General features: G+C 49.9%; 1 protein-coding gene across 3 annotated transcripts in view; it reads right to left on the bottom strand.

The window, feature by feature from the left end:
* Nucleotides 1-20,311, bottom strand: part of camta1a (calmodulin binding transcription activator 1a) — a 285,485-nt gene that overhangs the window by 138,526 nt on the left and 126,648 nt on the right. The gene's annotated exons all lie outside the window — the stretch shown is intronic.

The following is a 20,311-nucleotide window of genomic DNA, read 5'->3' as shown; positions in this document are numbered from 1 at the left end:
TCTGTAAACTGGGGTCAATGACCTGCCACCCACTCCCTCCAAAATAAATAAAAGTATGGAACATCCTGCAATGGACTGGCATCCCGTCTAGGGTGCCCCCCTGCCCTGTGGGGCCTCCTACCGTGACAAGTGTTTAGAAGACTGATGGATAAAAGTAATGGCATATTGTACAGGTGGGGGTAATAAAATACACCACAAAACATATCCCATGAGGGTACAGGTGTTAGGAATATAGAGCAGGTCTGTGGGGAGGGGGCAGGAGGAAAGGGAGGGTGATTGAATGCGAGCACGGAAAAAGGACAGTCACAGAGCAATGGCATATCTGCTGATCCTGACGCAAAACCAAAGCCAGATGCAGGTCTGATTCATTTATACAGATCAATATTACATGTGACAATCCAGGATAAGTAACTCACTTGAGGGGGCCACAGAGGGCCCCCCCAGGATCTGAACCAGCGAGCCTACATCCTTAACCAGTAGGCTAGCAAGTGCACTGCACGCTGGGGCTGAGAGAGGGCGCCACTGAGGAGGACAGAGAACCTAAGGAGGACGTCATATTGCACAGAACGCTCCCGCAGTGCTCAGATGGGCCGAGTGGTAGGAGAGAGGGGCAGGTCTCATTAACTTGTTTTTGTTAGAGGTACCCACTTCCCTCCAGGCATGTGGCACGACCCAGCTGCTTGGCTTTGTATGGGGGGGGGGGATCATTAAGGTTTAATCACCGGGATGTTCTGCCGGCAACCTACTGCTTCCGTCTCCCCCCAGCCTTGCCGCCTCCTTGTCCAGAGTTCCTGACCTTTGCCACTGCCAACTTAATTTTATTCCGACTGCAGACGCGGCCGGCTCATTGTCCCACCCCCCTCTATATATTTCTCTCCTTCCTTAACCTTCGTCATCACTTCCCCTTGTTTTTCCCTTCCTCCTCCCCCTTTTACACTTATCTTTCATGCCCTCTTTCATTCTCTCGCTCTCTCTCTCCCCCGCTGACTCCGTCTGTCTTTGGCTCACCTTCTGCGTTCGCTGCGGTCGTACGGGGGCTTTCAAATTGCAATTTTTCCACTTCCATTAACCTCACATACCTAGCGACAAAACAAACACCATCCGTTTTGCCTGCCAATGGAATGCTGGCCTGCGAGCAGTGGGATCCGTGTGGAAAGGACAGACGAGGAACCTGCAGCTGTTTCAGTAGATGAGGTTGATGCTTGAGAATCACCGCACACACACAGACACATGCACCGAGGCTGCCAAAATAAGGAGACTAAACCTCCCAGTTGCCCTCTCAGGGAATCCCTTCTGCAATGGCTCTGTCTCTGTTCGTCATGTTAATGTTGTCGGCATGCACCTGTCCCCTTGGTCAAAAAAACATACTAAACTGCCAAGGCACAAATAAGCGAAAAGGGCCCGAAGCAGCCTGCCTGGTGATCAGGGCCCGTTAGAAGTGCAAATGAAGCTGCCCGCTGCTGCTGAGTTCGCCCGGTGCACAAGGTACCGCTGGTGAGCCAGGTGCAAGGTAGAACAAGCATATATCGCGAAGGGAGCTTGGTGTGTTGTATGACATTAAGCAGATGGATCAAATCAAAGGGATAAATGGTTCTTAGCATTGCTGGTGCCAGCAAGTTCCTCTACAAGTTCAGTGTTATTCAAGGCAGGAAAGACCTTCAAGGGCACTGTTCTTCTCAAGGGCACGGTGCTGTTCAAAGGCTCTAAGCTGAATCAATGCTCCTGGTGACCTAGTGTACAGCTGATGAGAAGCCCCCCCCCCCCCCCCAAAGAAAACTGTCATTGCAGCAATAGAATTCCATTGGATGATACCGAAAAGTCACAGAGACACAGACATTTCTCATTGACCAACTGCTTCTTTCTGATCCATAATCCTTATTGTCAAAAACTATTTCCTAAATCCTAATCTTAGGATTTAAACAGCTCCAGTGCATTTCCCTTACACCTGTGTTGCTCTTTGAATACCTCGAGAAGGAAGAACTAATTACTTTTTAATTTACTGACTAATGGCCTTTGCTGACAGTTACAATCGTCACGATGGCTACATTCAGATTTCAAACCAAAACAACGTACAATTACACTGGTATTAAACTGAAACCTATTGCCATCCCCGACCGCTAGCTCAGGTCTTATAATATCAGCTGCCAAGGTCACACTGCGCTCCATCATCACTCCTGCTAACAAAAAACAATGGAAAAAAGTTTCCTTATAAGTGAAACGAGGACTTTGCTTTTCTCAGTGGGAAAGAGGATTAAGCAACGCGGGAGGAGCCAGAAGGCTGATGCCATTGTACCAAGGCAACGTTTTTCATGAGCGTGATCTCACAAGGACATGGGGAAGCGTGTCCACATGGCGGGGAAGGGGTTACGTCTCCATGGAGATCAGATCACTCTGCAAGTAATGCAAGAATTAACTGTACTTAGTCCCTCCAAAACACCCGGGCGGCATGCCAACCCCCATTTGTTCCCCTCTACATCACCCCACACTCCTCTTCCCCCAGTTTTTCCCTTTTATTTTTCTCTGCAGATGGCAGATTTGATAGGCTGATCAATAAACTCCAGCAGGCAATGGCTGAAGTCAAGGGGGGGGGAGAATGTAAGTGGGCATGCCCCCAGGGAGGGGTGCTAAGGACATAACGGATTAAAGAGACACTATGGAAAGAGCACATCCTGTCCCACCTGAATCCATGACACATACACACACCATTTGCCCCTCCCAGCAGGAATGACGTTAGACCCTATTTAAGAGATGGCACCGGGCACAGTGAGCCTGGGATTCGAGGGAGGGGTGCTTCAACACAGCAGTCCGATGCCCCGAGCCAATCAGACGACCTGATCTCTGGCCAGGGGTCAAACGTGATGCGGATGTCTCAAAGACACTCACACGCACATAGAAGGAACTGCGGGAATGACTTAAATTCAAAACTGTGATTTAATTTGGTAACGCTTTACATTAACTGTACCTTCACAATGCATGCATTGATTATGCATTCACAGAAAATTCATAAACAACCTGTAAGAATTAACCTTAACATGCCTTTAAGCATCGCCTTCATAATATACTCAATGAAGAGGACATGTCAGCTGTAATATACAATAATAACAAATATTATAATCGTACAACCAAATAGCAAGGGTATAGTTCCTAACCTCAACCCATAAGAGCCAGCTAGCCTGAACGCTAACATAAAAAGTCTATTTATTACCAATTTCTAAACAAACACTACTGTACTGTGCATTTGTACGTTAAATTACCTTATCATTTCTTATCTAGACATTTTTATATGATACACAAACCATCTTAGCTATGCAAAGTACAAAGTTACTCATGTGCACACTGAATGCATTGTGTATTGGACCCGCTATTAAAAATGCTAAATTAACGGCACTGAAGAGTTTGAAAATTGCTGGTTGCTGACAAAAAGATGCACGACATACCCAAAAGAAGACTTTTCACACTAATGATGTAGCATGCACTCACACAAACAAACACTGTGTATTACTAATATTTATATAGGCCTATTATATGATTTTATGTGATCTGAATCATTTTATTCCCATTTAAGGGTCAACTTATGAATAACCGAAACTCCAAATGTCAAGTCCGCGAATGTGAAGGGGTTACTGTGATGTATATTTCAGCTGTCATATCTTGTTCATTGACAGTGCTGTGAATGCAGTGCTTTAAGACATGTTACAGTGTACTTACATACTGCTTATGAATGTTCTATACGTGAATTATGAATGTTCCATTACCTTTTATTTTCCCATGTCCCTGAATTCCTAAAACCTGTCATCCAAGCCATTTAGCAGCCTGAGTTCTTGGAACGAATATTGTTAAACCACATTTTCAAGCCCCCGGATGAGGGTGTGAACACGCACGCGCATGCAGAAAAGGCAGATCTGTTAATGGAGAGACGAGCCCGAGAAACAGCCAGTGCGCAGGAACCAATCGGGAAGCGATCTGATTCACAAACGGACACGTTATCTGCCAGCCTGGCCCGGGTCATCCTGCTCGCTTCCAGGAAGCCAGTGACCATGAATGAACTTACTGAGCTGGCGAGCTCCCGCACACTCGTCCCCTTTTATTAGGCCTGTGCTCACAGCACTGGACCAGAAGGGGGTAGAGGGGTGGGGGCCGGCTCTTTGTCATAGCGCATTGAAGATGACAGAGACAAACGGCTGCTTTCTGCCAGGTACCTCAGGAGTGCAGAATCCAATTCAGGGAGCGTAACAGTACGTCGCTATCCGCGCGATCGAAATTGAAACCTCCGTTTTGAAAAAGCCAGGGAGCAGATGACACCCCCTTGTAAGGAAGTGGAATGGAACAGCCCCCCCCCCTCCCCCCGCCCCCCAGCGCCATCACCGCCCCCACCTTCCCCGCGTCTCCAAGTCACAGTAATTCAATTACCGTGTTTGTTTTCCTAAAATAAAAGTATTCGCTCTACCTTGTGCCCAACCTGTCTCTCAGGCAGAAATTGCGCCTGGCGGAGGGGAGCGGTGTCTTCGGGAAAGTTCCGGAAGCGGCGAGCAGCATCGCTTCTATGCCTGTCAGTTTACACGTCAGCCTTAAACACGCCTGGAAATTATTTTGGGATGACATGAACTTTAACACAGTGCTGTGTCTCTGTGTGAGACCCCAGCCCCGAGTAATGAAGGGAACATGCTGTTACACTGCATTGAACCTCACTGCCCCCCTCCCCCCCCGGCATACATGAACCCTACAGATACACCCCTCCCTCCCTCTCTCCCTCCCTCTCTCACTTGCAAATTTCCAGCTCTTCCCCCACTGGATGCTGCTGTGTTAGCAGGCACTGTACTTATTATTAAGTGCTGATTCACACAACGTTGTGTGGCTCTGGGTATCCCGATGCCCGCGTGCCCAGCCTCTGTCTCGGAACGGGGGTGTGTGGGAGTGGTGGGGGGGCCAGGCACATTCTGCATGTCACCCACGCTCCTACAATGGTGACCATGAAGGTCTGCCTTCATATCAGTGTCATGGAGGAGGCATTAATGACAAACAGACGCAGTAATGGAGGGCACCTTTTTATGGAGGGCCACATAAAAAGATCAGCACGTATGAAGTGATGGGGGGGTGACCTCCAGATTCCCCACTCCCACTCTGACATTAACCAGAAGGTCCTTGATGAAGCTCTGATAGGACCTCAAAAGCGGCCCTTCTCATTAACCTGTATGCATAACGTGTTATTGATTGTTGGACCCAGCTGGGTGGAATGTGATGATCAGGTCTGAAAAGCACATACCGGAACATAAATTTAATAGTTCAGCGGGGACAGGGGGCACGAGAAACAGCGGCAGTCACTGCACGTAGCCAGGGCTGAACTAATGTACACCAGAGGGTGGTCATCCTGCTGGACCCGCCAAACAGCACTGTAGAATCTGCTAGAAAGCAGAGGAGCGTACGAGCACAGCCTGTAATGGTGGACTTGGGCCTTGTGGCTGGGCAGCACGGACACGGCCAATGTGTAGCTCCCCTCCACCCCAGCGGGCCCAGTCGTTTCAGCGCGGGCCTTCGAGTTGTTACAGGAGCCGCCCCCAGTTTCGCTCTCTGAGGGACGCTCTTTCACGAATGGAGCCCGGAGAGCGAAGTGCTTCAATGTCCTCACAGTCACCCACAGTTGGAGACATACTTTCAAAGGCCCCTTTGAGTTAAAAAATGCTGCATCAGTACATAAGCACATATTCGGTGATTTAAAAGTTTATATGTGACTCTCCAAAGTGTCTCTGGCATTTATTTGCTTAGCTGATGCTTGTTCCCAAAGAAACTCAGGTTCATACAGCCGGCTGAATAGGGGTCCCGGCCCACGTGGGCCTGGCCCATCAGGAATCCTCATGCCTGCGCACCCCTAGCCTCCCGCTGCCCCAGTTTGAGCCTGTAGCACTGCTGGCCGGTCATTTGCTCGCCAGGGCCTGGTGTATTTTGTCCCAAAGTGCTATTCACAGACGCTTCTTTAATAAATTATCCCCCTTGACCCAGCGCCCTGGTCCCATGTGGCCGGACCTCGCAGTGAAACGTGCAGCAAAGGTATCTGACACCCTGACAGAGAGGAGCAACAGGGAACATATGGGCCGGGAAACAGCCACTCAGACACCTATCAGAGTGAGAGATTACAGATGCTTCTGCGCACGCATCCATTTGTAATAAGTCAACAGTGAGGGGGGGGCATGGGGGGGGGGGCACGGGGGGGCAGGCCAGAGGCGGGCCTAGGGAAGGGGGGGAGGGGTGGCCGTGATTTATCAGATGTCACCCGAGTTGCCGTGCAGCCTGAGTGGAGAGGGGCGGCTGGGCTGGGAAGGCGAGGGTGTCAGGAGGAGGGGATTCTCTCTGTGAGGCGTCAGGGTGCGAGAGACGAGGGTCTGAGACATACAAATGCCCTGCGATCAGCGCGAGCACCAGACAGCGCGAGCCAGCACTGCATGCCACGCAGTGCGCACTGGAGTTCTTACTAATTTTATTCTCAAATCCAGTTATACAACTGGAAATTACTGGAACAATGCAGAATATGCATTTGGCTCTAAGGTAGAAAAGCAATGCCCTTTGGAACCAGCGAATATCCATATCTTTAACCATTACCAATACTGGTTATCCTGTTGATAATTCATGTACGATCGGCATCTGTGAGATAATGCCTGTAATGTTATGGGGTTTGTCACATACAGTCTGTCATTCAGGGTCTGTACGAGTGCAGGTCAGCATTCTTTGTTCTGGGTATGCATAGTGCATGTCACATGACAGACAGGAGGTCAGGGGTCACCTGTTACCTCTCCGTCTAATTTGCTCCGCCTTGGAGCCGGGACCAGCCACCGTCCTGCTGTTCCTGTTGGCTGAATGGCTGGAGATCCTACCCTATCCTTGCTCTCGGGCATGATTTGTTTGTTTGTTTAGTGAGACCGTGGCGGCCATGGCCCTGTGCCAGAGCAGGGAGGGCCGAGATGATGTGGAGAGGAATCAGGAGCCTCCGGCGACTGTGCCAGTCTGTTCTGCACCTCACTCCCTCGAAACATCCTGGAACTCCGAGTCTGCCGCCCCCACCGCTACAGTCACCTTTCATCTGGTGGCAGAGTGAGCGGGGCCGGAGCCCGGAGCTCCCAGCTCCCTTCAAAGACGGCCCTATGCTTCACAGCCCGGCAGCAAATTGCCTGCACGGGGGCGGCCCGGCGCCGCCCCACGCCGCTCTCCATTAAGCGGCACGTATCGAATCAAAGGCCCGTAATTAAGCCCAGCTAGACCTAAAAAAAAGAGGGAGGTTGGATCACGACCGGGGGGGGGGGGGAGTGGACGTGTCAAACAAGGGCTGATTTCTCACCGGGGCGGGTCGCTACTCATCGCTAAGCCCTCAGATGTCAAATGGGTGTGAGGATGATCCAAGAAGGTAGCGGCTCCTGGGAGGGGCATGGATCGCGTGCCATTCTTTTCAAGCTCCATTAAGCTGGCCTACTGGCCCGGATAGAGCATGTTTAAAAAAATAACAATAGATACATAAAAACACGCTCTCGTGCCAATATGCCGAAAAAGAGACTCCAGTACACGGCTGTGGAAACCCTCAGCCAAGAATACACCCTGCCGGTGACTTTGCAGCTCCTAAACCACTCCTGGTGTTTATTAAATGCATCCCTCGCATTTTGTTGCCCCCTCTCCAGCTCCAAAAATCAGGAAGCGCGTTAATGAGCGAAACGGCAGCAGAGGGGGAATCCCAGGGTTACCATCACCCCCCCCAGAGCAGTGCTTTTTAGGATGCATTCTTAATCAGAGCTTGGCTCACACGTAGTGCACCAGGTGAGGCAGCTCCATATCCCACAAATTACGAGGGATAAAGCAGACGTGACCCGTAGCTGAGCAGCAATGTCGCCGCCCTGGTGGACCGCTGTATTAGAGAGGCTCTGACACTCGATTCTCCGAGCCAGGGATTCCAGCCAATATTGTTTCTCTCCCGGACTCTGCTCTGCAGGCGGATGGCAGAGGGCGTGAGTGGGAGACTCAGTCAGGCCGGCATTTATTGGACACAGTTAACGTCGCCCCGGGGAATGTTTCGGGACACGCAGCATTAGCAGCAACTCATAGATCCCGGTCATAACACACTAACCCTAATTAACTGCTCTGATAGGAAACCGACATTGATCACTGACGAGCTAAAAAGGCACTACACTGACTTCAGAAAAGCAAAACGTCTAAGGGTGCTAAACAAGTAAAACGAAAAAATAATAACTAGCTATAGTGGGAGCAAATATGCCAAGCTGACCCCATTTATTCCCAACAAGGCAATTAATCCAATCAGCGGCAGCTTAACTGAAGCGGGCGGGTAATCAGCCGCACCGGTTACGCGCGCGACCGCTAATCCCGCGCCATGGCTACCTCTCCCCGCAGGACTCTGTACGGAGACACGGTAGGCCTCTAATCCCGCGCCATGGCCACCTCTCCCCGCGGGACTCTGTACGGAGACACGGTAGGCCTCTAATCCCGCGCCATGGCCACCTCTCCCCGCGGGACTCTGTACGGAGACACGGTAGGCCTCTAATCCCGTGCCATGGCCACCTCTCCCCGCGGGACTCTGTACGGAGACACGGTAGGCCTCTAATCCCGCGCCATGGCCACCTCTCCCCGCGGCACTCTGTACGGAGACACGGTAGGCCTCCGGAAGAAGTTCAGAGAGAAAGGAGGACTTCTCAGGTTTGAGCAAAAAACACTTTAAACTTTTCTTTGTGCGCTCTTCACTGGTAAACACCTCTCCAATTAACTTCTGAAAACAAAGCCTCATGGCTAACAAGAGAGCAGTGCTGGTATAAGATCCCTCAGACCGCGGCTGCGTCAGCTGCCAGCCAAATGAATTGTTTTGCTCTTTTTTCCCCGTTTCCCTCAGAAATGCTGCTCTCTCCTCTTGGTTCACACTTAATCAGTTTTCCATTCTATTTCTGCTGCTCCGTCTTCAGAGGGAGGCCTAAGCGAATGGAGCGCCGGTCTGGGGGGGGGCAGCACGCTCTCCCGATGCAAACAAAAACAGCCCCCAGCCGCCCGCATTAAGCCTTCCGCGGCCTATTTGCGGAGCCTCCTCCCTCCCCGCCGCCTCACGTTAACTTCCTCCCCAGCGCAGGCACTGCTCGGCTTTGCCAACTTATCGCAGTGCTTACGTAAGCGCGATTCGCCTTTGTTAGGCGATGGCTAGTCGGTGGGCGGCCTTTTATCTTATTTTTCTTCTTCCTCTCCTATAAGGAGGCCTAAATAGTTACAGAAAAAAAAATAAATTAAATTAAAAGACAGACAGGGGGGCGGAAATCTTCCACGATTTTCCCGAATTAAAAGAGGCCAGGCTACGTCTAGCGTGCCTGTTGTGCTGGTGAGCGCGGCGCGAGCGAGCCAGAGAGGAATTTTCCACCCGTGACGGAAGAGGTGTGTTGTCCGGGGTGTTGAGGGAGAATATGGCTCATCGAACACCCGCTGCGATGCTGGATGTCACAGAGAGGTCCGGAAAACATCCCCCAGGAAGCCCGGGAGAGTTTCGCGGCATCACCACCGGGAAACCCACGTGTCGGCGGGATGCAGGGCTAGTTGTTGCGTTGACACGCAGTCGTCGCTGGAGACACTTTAAATTGGGTATTAAATGGGTCAGGAATTAATTTCTTTTAATTAAAAAACCCATCAATCAACACAGTGTGACAGCCCGGGAGCCTGGCTACAGCTCTATCAGTCCACCTTGTGCACTGCGCGAGGCAACGAGGGGAGGCCTGGTAGTCAGCGGAACAGCCTGCTCCATGCTTGGCTGATTGCCACGGAGGGGTGCTGGGCACGCAGCAGAAGAGCTTAGCATAGCCCCCGGAAGCACTACGAGCACCAGCAAGACTGCCGCTGCCTTCGCAGGGGAACAGATGAACATTAAACACGAGTGCTATAAATGTGTCGTCCAAATGCCACGACCGTCTGCAAAGGCGCGAAAGCCATATGTGCTGGGGGACGCCGGAAGCTTCCAGGCACGACCCTGCGTAGCCGCGCCCGCAACTTCATCTGCATCCGCTCCTCGAGCACTTTGTCGATACTCTCAGTGCGGACCTGTTTCAAGAGCGAGGTCTATTTTTCGGCCAAGCGGCACACACAGATCCGAAGCTGGCGTGCAGCTATCCGCTGCTTCTCTCTTTGGACACCAGGTGGTGCTGTGGTTATGGGTGTGGCCTCGTAACACCCTCGTACACATTTTCAAAGCCGAGCTGCATAAATCGGTCGTTGATGGATAAAAGACTGTTAGTTAATTACATATGCATGTAGCTACAACTTCCTGCTAGCTCATCAGTGCAACTCTGACCAACTCTCTCCTCACACGAGAGGAAGAACACAATAACACAATAAAACCGTCAAGTCCGAGAAATTCCAGAAAGAGTTCCAGGTTGGCTGGACTCCCCAATTATTTCCTTGAAGGGTTGATTACAGAAAGATTAATTTACAGCTGTCCTCATCACGGATGCGCGGAGCCCATCACCTATAAATAATTGAACCTCTTCATGTCCGAGACAACATCATTACAGTATATCACCATCACATTAATGCCTTTACTACACTTCACCGGAGCCACTGTGAAGGATGCGTTTGAGATGGGATGTGCCAGCCTGGCGCTGCCGTGTTTTATGTTTTAATCACCCATGTGCTTGGCAGGTGGACTGGCGTGGAGCAGGGGGACGCTTAACAAAACAAATAAAGAGGTTAAAACATTTGACAGACAGGGAAAAAAATAATCTAAGAGCCAAAACAAACATAATAAGATAATGAATTATGAGAAGGACATAATTTGTAAACCTAATATTGTGCCAACACCAGCTCCTTAATTCCATATAATTATGCCTCTTGATGCCTCCTCACATTCTGATTCTTTGTATTTTAAATGATTTATATAAAAACATAAATATATAAGCATAGCAAAATGAATAAATCAGGCTGTGAGTCTCGTTGCCTGGGATTTTCTTTGACCTCTCTGTGGTATGAGAGCTGTCTGCTTCTCCTAGTGTTAATTAAACCTTTGTTAAACCTTGAATTGATAGCCATTTTTAGCCCGGCTTAAAAAAAAGTTATGAATATTAATTTTCCAATTTGAAATGACTCTAGCTGCTATTCTCCCATCCCCGTCCCTAACACACACTCCAAAAGGGCTTGAATAATTTATCTATTAATTTTTTATATTTAAATTAATTAATCCAGTGATGCAAAATTAATAACAGGCCGGTCGGCCCTTTGTAATGAAGCATTTAAGGAAGCCTTCTTGCCCAGAGTCGGAGTCTTCCAGAGATATGCGGCGTGTATGAAGATATATCTCGAGAACCCTATGATGAAGCTTCCCTCCCCCACTAGCAGAGATTGCAGAGATTGTCTGAGCGTTGAGAGGTAATTTCATCTGCCACTTCATTAGGTCAGGACAGTGTCAGTGCCTTTACAGCAACATGAGTGTGGCGGATTTTTAAAAACATCCCTCGTGACATATATACACTCCGATTTAATTTTATTTATATTTCTTTCGTTTGCACATGGCTGTCTGTCAGGATCGCGTGCAGCGCCTCTCCATTGTGGGTTTACTCGAGGATGACTTTCCAGATGCCTTTCACCTGTTTTATAATCTGCCGTAATTCAGAAGGTGGGCGGGCTCATGCGGAGCGGGCCGCCCTCAGGGACGGGCCTGCCATGGCGGGGTGCCTTATGTGGGCCGAGTGAGACACGAAGGGGCAACAGGGTGACACGAGTAACATCGCCCCTACAGTCATCGCCAACGCTAATTAAACACGAGGAACGGCAACTGCGTGGCCTCGAACGACGAAGACAAGACATTTCCGTGTGGCGCGATCTACAAGCAGACTGTGAAGGGCTTTCATTTTATGAATTCATCTGCCTATTGACCTAGGTGCTCAAAAGTTATGTAACTTTAAATCTGGCAACAGCAGAGGTAAATAGAGTTGGTCACTGTGCTGTGAGTGAACCTTCCCTCAGTCGATGACTGAGAAGCGCCACAATGAGGAGTCAGTGCGGGAACATATTTTGGGGGCTGAGAGAGAGTTCAGTTCGGGCTTCCTTTGGCTGGGAGGTGGCAAAGGGCAGGAGGTTCCTGCCTGGAATAGCTCAGCTGGACCCCACAGAAGGCACAGGAGCAGAGTGGTGCTTGGATCCCATCCACGGCCTGTTCCCTGCACCTCCTCCTCCCTGCATAGCGAGAACCACTCTGTGATTCCGGCATGTTCCCTCCAGTTAGGGGAAGCACAGGCCAAATGCATTCTGCTCACAGAAGCCCAAGGCTGCTCTCTAGGAGGACTGGTGCTGTGCTGGGGATGACATAGAGCGGTGGTGTGTGGGGGGGGTGGGGGGTGCAGGATCCGCATGCCCAAATACGGACCACACCAACTGGGGCAGGACGATTCGTGAATGGGATCACTGCCTGCATGTCCCCGCAGGAACAGAGATAACGTTCCTAACAGAGTTCTCCCAATGCAGAGCAATAAACTGTCCAAGCTAGAGCCCATTCCACAGGGCAAACGCCCAGTTAGCCTCAGTAGGGACAGGCCAAGAGCGACTGGCACAGCCTGACTTATGACCACTGCTCTGCGCACCAATCATCGGGGCATTCAGACTCACCAAGAAGGGAGGCTTTCCATATAACCTCATTAAACTGGCAAGCCACTCATTCCAAACTCACTGGATGAACAGAAGCCTCATATCAATCTTCATGAATGAGTAGAGCCCTCAAATCATTCGATAAGTAGACATCTCATATTGAGCTCATTGAACAGTTCATTGAAACTCCTTGTGCGGAAGTCATTAAAGCAGTGTTTCCCAACCCGGTCCTCAGGGACTTCCAGACGATTCACGTTTTTGCTTCCTTCCAGCTCCCTACTAGGAACTCGGAGGGAGCAAAAATGTGGACTGTCTGAGGGTCCCCGAGGACTGGACCGAGGAACACCGCATTAGAGGAATAGACTCCTCATGCTGGACTCACAGAATGAACATGATTAGCGCGGAATGCCTGACGCCCACGGGTGAGTATGTCATACAGGACAGCAAGGGAAAAGGTGCCATTTGTGCTAATAGTCAAAATGACCCTCCAAATGGTGGTGTCAACCAGCACGGGAAAGGGGCCTGCCGCCTCCAGTAGGGGGAGCAGTGCTCAGTGCCAAAGGGCACCAGGCCCCACGCTCAGCGCTCTTAGCAGGGACCATAATGGAGTCACTACACTGGTGATAGGCTGGTTGAGTCCATATCCCTCGTCCCCCCATCTAGCTGACACTTTCTCCTTCAAACACCACACGATAGGAACACCTCGACTTGCACCCCCATCCTCCGCTGCCTGAAGCCCCGCCCCTCTCCGGAACCGGGATCTCTTTAACTTTGCCGCGATGGCCGCTATCTGTTGTCATTACCTGCTGCTTCCCCGTCGCATTAACCTTTGTGCCGGCTCTCATTTGCGAGGCGGCGGTTGCGTGTTATCGCCCTCCTCCGCATTATCTGCGGCACAGATTGGGGAGCATACACATCAACGCCGGCCTGACATAATCCGCCACTGAGTCCAAACTACAGTGTTGGCAAAAAAATACAGATGCATATTGTTTGGGGGACAAGGTGACGGGTGGGACAATAAAGGTGCTCAGGGGAGAGTCATTTATTAATGAGCCCATCTCCCCCCCCAAGCCCCCGGCCGTTCTGTGGCTGTCAGCTGTGTCGCTGCCTCTCTCCACACGACCCGCACTCAGTGTCCCTGCGCTTTGTTACATTCTTCATTTTCCTCACTCCCCCCACCCCCACCCCCCTTTGTCTTGTGGCATCCCCTCGTTATTTGTGTGCATCCATCTTCCCCCATTTCAAAATCCCTGTCTTTTACAAATGCACTCCTCCCGCTATTTTTCTGTACGTGCGCGTGTACAGATTTTTCCTCGTCATCCCCGATCTTCTTATTGCCATGAGTGGGGGGGGGGGGGGGGTGAGAGGGTACCAATACCGGGGTGGACCCTTGAGCCAACAATGCAGCATGTTAGCTAAGATGAAGGAGGCAGAGTGTGTGTGTGTGTGTGTGTGTGTGTGTGTGGGGTGGGGGAGGGCGTTTCTCGCGGTGGATTTTAGTGAGTGTGCGCAACCATGGTGACCTCTTATGCACCAGGCTAACAGCCCCTTATTGATGCCTGTCTATAGTGCAGAGTACACAGGCCTGTATCAGCTCAGATACTCCCAGCGCACACTTAAGTAGGGGAGCATTTGCTAGGAGATTTGCCACACGTCTCAGTAAAACACAGAGGTATAACTAACACCTGCAGAAGACATGTGGTACCATTAGCAAGACTACAGCTGGCTCTCAGAAGGTTAGCTCTAATGGGGAGCTACTGACACGCGTAATTCTCTGCAGTCCAATGTGGGGGAAGAATACCTAGGATGGCTTAGTGCAACTGATTTTAAAGAGCAAATGGGTTCTATCAAAGCAGATGACAACACGTCTTAATTACATTCATCGAAAGGATTAAGACATCACCCATTGCTGAAACAGGTGACAGATCTAACCAGGCAGAAGTGCCAATTAATGAATTAGTAAATAAATTGTGAGGGTGTAAGTGGCTAAAGAGTGCATCTCTGAGACCCCACCCAACCTGTGATGTTTGGTATAGAAGGGGGTCGGTCATATCTCTGAGACCCCACCCAGCCTGTGGTGTTTGGTATAGAAGGGGGTCGGTCATATCTCTGAGACCCCACCCAGCCTGTGGTGTTTGGTATAGAAGGGGGTCGGTCATATCTCTGAGACCCCAACCAGCCTGTGGTGTTTGGTATAGAAGGGGGCCGGTCATATCTCTGAGACCCTACCCAACCTGTGATGTTGGTATAGAAGGGGGTCGGTCATATCTCTGAGACCCCACCCAGCCTGTGGTGTTTGGTATAGAAGGGGGTGGGTCATATCTCTGAGACCCCACCCAGCCTGTGGTGTTTGGTATAGAAGGGGGCCTGCTGTATCACTACCCAGCCTGTGATATTTGGTGTAGAAGGGGGCCAGTCATATCTCTGAGACCCCAACCAGCCTGTGGTGTTTGGTATAGAAGGGGGCCGGTCATATCTCTGAGACCCCACCCAGCCTGTGGTGTTTGGTATAGAAGGGGGCCGGTCATATCTCTGAGACCCCACCCAGCCTGTGGTGTTTGGTATAGAAGGGGGCCTGCTGTATCACTGATACTCTGCCCAGCCTTTGGTTTTCAGTATAGAAGGGGGCTGGTTGCTTGTCTGAGACTCCGCCCATCCCGTGGTGTTCAGTACAGATACTAGACAGTTTCAGATACTCACTCCCAGTGTGCTCTCAGATACACACGGTGCTTTGCGCATGTGCATGTGTGGCTCTGCGTGTGCCTGCGTGCATGCATGTGCGCTCAGCAGGTGTGGTATCCTAACAGCCCCAACAGTGCCGGCTTCCGTCGTTTGATGGCTCCGATATTGTGGCACCCTGGGCTGCGCACCAGCTGTACACCGGGGAGCTCGGTGAGATCAGCCGGAGACATGAGCGCTGTCCCGCAGCGCCGCACAGCGCCGTTTGCCAGAGGTACGCCACACTCGACGCCCTTAACCGGGCCAGAGTGCGAACTCTCTCTCTCTGCGGCCGGCAACGGTGGGGGGTCCCGGGGACGGCCAAGGACAGACGCCCTCTCCAGCGCTCCGGATCTGTGCTGGCCAAGCTGCTCAGCCGCTGGCCTCTGCAGTGTCGATACGAGGTTCTGCTCCGTGCCTTAATTATTCATGAGGAGAAAGCAGCAGCCGATGTGTAAGACAAAGGCTGAGGAGCTTTGGGCTGATTGAGGCCGTTTCTGGCTGTAAGCAGTAACTTGTGAATTATTAAAAAAACATTTGGTGCAAAGTAAGGGAAATTGAGAGAACGTTTGACAGAAATATCACTGTTTTCCAGGTGTGGGAGGTAAATAAATAAAGGGCAGGGCTGTTTGTATATTATTAAGATGTAAACAAAAAAAAAGAGCAGGGATACATGGAAATGATGGAGGAGGGACAAGCTGGACAGACCAAGCGGTCTGAGGCGAGCGTGCGGGCATATCGATCTGCAGGATGGCTGTGCTCCCACTCTGAATGGAAAAACAAACATTTCAAGCTTAGCCCGTCACGGCACACCTGCGTGCATGCGTGATCGCGCGTGTGATTGCGTGTGCGTGCCTGACTGCACAGCCAGGACAGGTGTCTCAGTCATCCTGCTGGTGCAGCCTGCATGTGCCTTTCATTCTGGGCAAGCTCTCCCCATGGGGGGGGGGGGGGAGTGTGGAGTCAAGTGTGGAGGCCGATCTTCTTTGGTCTTTACAGGCCGCTGATGGAAACTTCAAAGCAGCCAGCCAAGCATCTGAGACCAAGATGCTACCTTCCCCAGACCCTGCACCCGCCGCCATCTGCCCCCAGTGTCCTCCAAGATAAGCCTTCTCAATTATGCAAAAACACCGGCGCCTAATTCGTGACCTTTAACCTTTAACCGCATACAGAAGGGCGACCCGAGGGCGGATGCTGAGTAGGCAGGTGGGGGCTGCCGGCACACGACCTCGGTGTCAGGTTCAAGAGCTTAGAAGTTACCTTGATGGTGCTCATTCTTAAAAGAGTTCTGCTGGAAATTATGGACCAGTTTATAACCTGCTTGCGGCAGACTTGCATGGCAGGTTGGACTTTCCTTACCCGTGAGCAAAGTACCTAACCTAATTTACCTTAGTAAAAAGTCAAGAACGGCAATTTGTTGGGTAGGGCATATGCTAAGTAATTAAACGCCATTAAATGAATCAGTAATGAAACAAAGACCGCACATCCTTGCCATTTCCAATCACAATCAGGTAGTGGTCCTAACAGTATTACCCAGCAGGCCATCACGCCGTGGGGAGAGAGAGCGCCATCAACCAAGATCCAACAGGCTGTATAATGCAGACAATTCTCTCAGGCTGCGATGAACTGAGAGATTATTGTCATCCCACTTTTATTAAATGCTCTCAGACTTTACCTGCAGCTTTTTTTGGGGGGGGGGGGGGGGGCTTTGTTTTGTAAATTCACCTTTGGGCTATAATGAATGGGGTGGGGACTCCCCCCGTCACTTAGCGGATGAACACATTAGGCGTTCGCTACTTGCTTGCGCCGCTCTGGCCTCCGGACAGGCGGGGAAAACACTCACCAGCGACGCACCACCAGGAGCAAAGTTGCCCACTGGTTAATGACCAGTCAGCTGAACAGCTGCTGTAAATGGGCTAGAACTTTGTGGGGTAGAACAGAGGGCAAGAAAAATGCTAAACATAAGAGAAAATACTAGTAATGAATGGACAAATGCATGTGTATATGTGTATATGTGTATACAGGGACGGATTACGGACCGGGCCAGCGGGGCCGCTGCCCAGGGGCCTTTGGGGTGCAGGGGGCCCGTGGGGCCTCTAGCCCAAAACAATTTGCAACGCTTATCAACAATGTATTTTCATTTGTCTATTTTAGAGGGCCTACATTCTTTGATCCTCTGCCTACAAGGGCCCCTGACCCTATAGGGAGGGCGTTTGGCTGCCAAGGGCCATTGAATTGTGGTGGTTGTGGTGCTGGTGCTGGTGGTGGGGCGCTGTGTGTATATGTGTATATCCATGACAGACAGGGAGATGTGCGGATGATGAGTGGAAGCTTTAGTTAGTTTATGTTTCTTCGTGTACCTTCACCTCATTACTAATTGCCTGGCGGCCCTGGAGAAATGACATCTCATGGTGGCCATTTCTCTATGGACCTGGGACTGCCCCTGGACGCCGGAGAGTTCCTGCAGGCCAGAATTAGCAGGGTGCCAGGAGACCATTCCCAAGTGAGGTGGCAGTGCCTGGGAGAATGAGGAGCTCCGTGATTTCAGCGGGAAGGAAGACACAGGTCCAAACTGGCCAGAATTAGCATGCTATATATAAACAGACACTCACTCACACACACACACACACACACACACACACACACACACACACACATACACACACCATCATTCGCACAGACAATAGAGTGTTCCTGAAATGAGGAGCAATCTAGACTGTCTAATATGATGAATTCACAGCAGCAGAGCGGTCAGGGTAGTTCAACAAGCTTAATCTGCTCTCAGAACAGCAGAGAGGACAGATCTGGTTATTGGAAAGTGATTATTGTCAACTTTTATTACCATTACAAACTCTAAGGAACCTATGTAGCTGTATGCCACAGATACACAGGTACAGGGTGCTAAATAGTATACCACTGATACCTGAGTACAGAGAACTAAACAGTATGACACTGATAGCTGAGTATAGTGTACTAAACAGTATGACACTGATACCTGAGTATAGTGTACTAAACAGTATGACACTGATACCTGAGTATAGGGTACTAAACAGTATGACACTGATAGCTGAGTATAGTGTACTAAACAGTATGACACTGATACCTGAGTATAGGGTACTAAACAGTATGACACTGATACCTGAGTATAGGGTACTAAACAGTATGACACTGATACCTGAGTATAGGGTTCTAAACAGTATGACACTGATACCTGGATATAGGGTATTAAACAATAAATCATTGATAACTTAGCTTAGGGGGTTAAAGTGGACGCCACTGATCCCTAAGTATAAGGTACTAAACATGGGTAAAGGGTACTAAACAGTACACCACTATGCTATTGATACCCGAGCATAGGAAACTAAAATGAATACCCACTGATACCCTAGTACGGAGTACTAAACAGTATGCCACTAATAGGTTTCTGAGTATAGGGTTCTAAACAGTAAACCACTGCTAACTGAATATAAGAAACTAAACTGAATACCACTGATGCAGGAGTACAGGGATACAAAAAGTATGAAATTGATACCTGAGCATAGGGTACTAAACAGTATATCACTGATACCTGAGTATAAGGAACTAGATTGGATAGGATGGATACCTGAGGGTCAGGCGACTACTCTGAATGCCACTGATATCGGAGTAGAGGGTACCAAACAGTTTAAACTGATACCTGAGAACAAAGAAGTTAACTGTATGTCACTGGTACCTGTAGCGAATTAGTGGTGTTACACTGATCTCCTAAGTGCCGTCTTCACCTAAAACCAGCTTAAAACAGAGAGCATCCATCCAGAGACATGCACAGCCTGTAATGTTACGTCACAGCCTGGAAGAGAGCGTGGGAATTTACTGGGGGGGGGGGGGTTACATTGCCCCCCCCCCCCCCCAGCTCAGGCAGGACCTGCACTTACTGTGACCTCCCATAGGAGGCCTGTGCTTGGCTCTTATAAGATGAAGGATGCCGTGTTGAATGAAACATCCATGGAAAATCATACTTTGCAATTAGTTCAATTATATAAGTTGGCCCTGGGATCTGAACCCTGGGCGGAGGCCGGAGAGCTGCCAACCAGGACAGGACGTGACGCTTTGGTGAGCACAACATCCTGCGTGGACCAGTGTTTCCATCTGTCCGGCGGAAAGCCGCTTACGTCATTGGCTCTGGGCAGTACCAAGCACCCTTGTGTCCAATCAACTATCAGTCCAGGGTCCCTGAGTCTGAGAGCGAGTGTAGGCACTGAGTATAAATAAGTGTGAGTGCTGTGTGCATTTGTATGTGTGCCCAGTGAGAGTCTGTGTGCCAAACGTGAGTCTTAGAGATGAATGTGAGTCTGAGCAATAAATGTGATTGTGTGCAGAATGTCAGTCAGAGAGCTGAATCTGAGTCTGAGTACTGAATGTTAGAGAGTTAAATGTGAATGTGAGTCAGAGAATTAAATGCGATTTAGAGAGCTGAATGACAGTCATAGTGCTGAATGTTAGCCAGAGTTGAATGGCTGAGAGTCTGAGAGGCTAACGTGAGTCTAAGCACTGAATGTGAATCAGTGAGCATATTTGCAATAAATATGAGTCATTGCTAAATGTGAGTCAGAGAGCTGAAAATGAGTCAGAGAGCTGAATCTTAATCTGAGCACTAAGCGTGTGCACTGAGCAGTCATATTAAATCAGGAAGAAGGCCATAACACAACCCTGAACAGCTGAATCTGAATACAGCTGTTTACAGTGAAATCCACAGCACATCTCAGATCAGAGCTGGTAACTCACACACAAGGTCAATGCTATTTGCACCAAATATGCCCTTTTTCATTCAACAAGCACCTTTTTCATGGCAAGTCTTTTTCATACAACATAAACCCTTCAATTTATGCCATATAATAATCACTGATCTCGTCAAAGCCTGGCACTCATAATTCTGTTACAGCGACAGTAAACATGTAGTTACAGACAAGGAAGATCATGCATCAATATAATATTTACACCCAAGTCTTAAATGTGA

Source organism: Brienomyrus brachyistius, chromosome 6 (genome assembly GCF_023856365.1).
Source record: "Brienomyrus brachyistius isolate T26 chromosome 6, BBRACH_0.4, whole genome shotgun sequence".
NCBI classification, from domain to species: Eukaryota; Metazoa; Chordata; class Actinopteri; order Osteoglossiformes; family Mormyridae; genus Brienomyrus; species Brienomyrus brachyistius.
The sequence above is the reverse complement of the archived record's forward strand: the minus strand, read 5'-3'. Positions and strand labels throughout refer to the sequence as shown.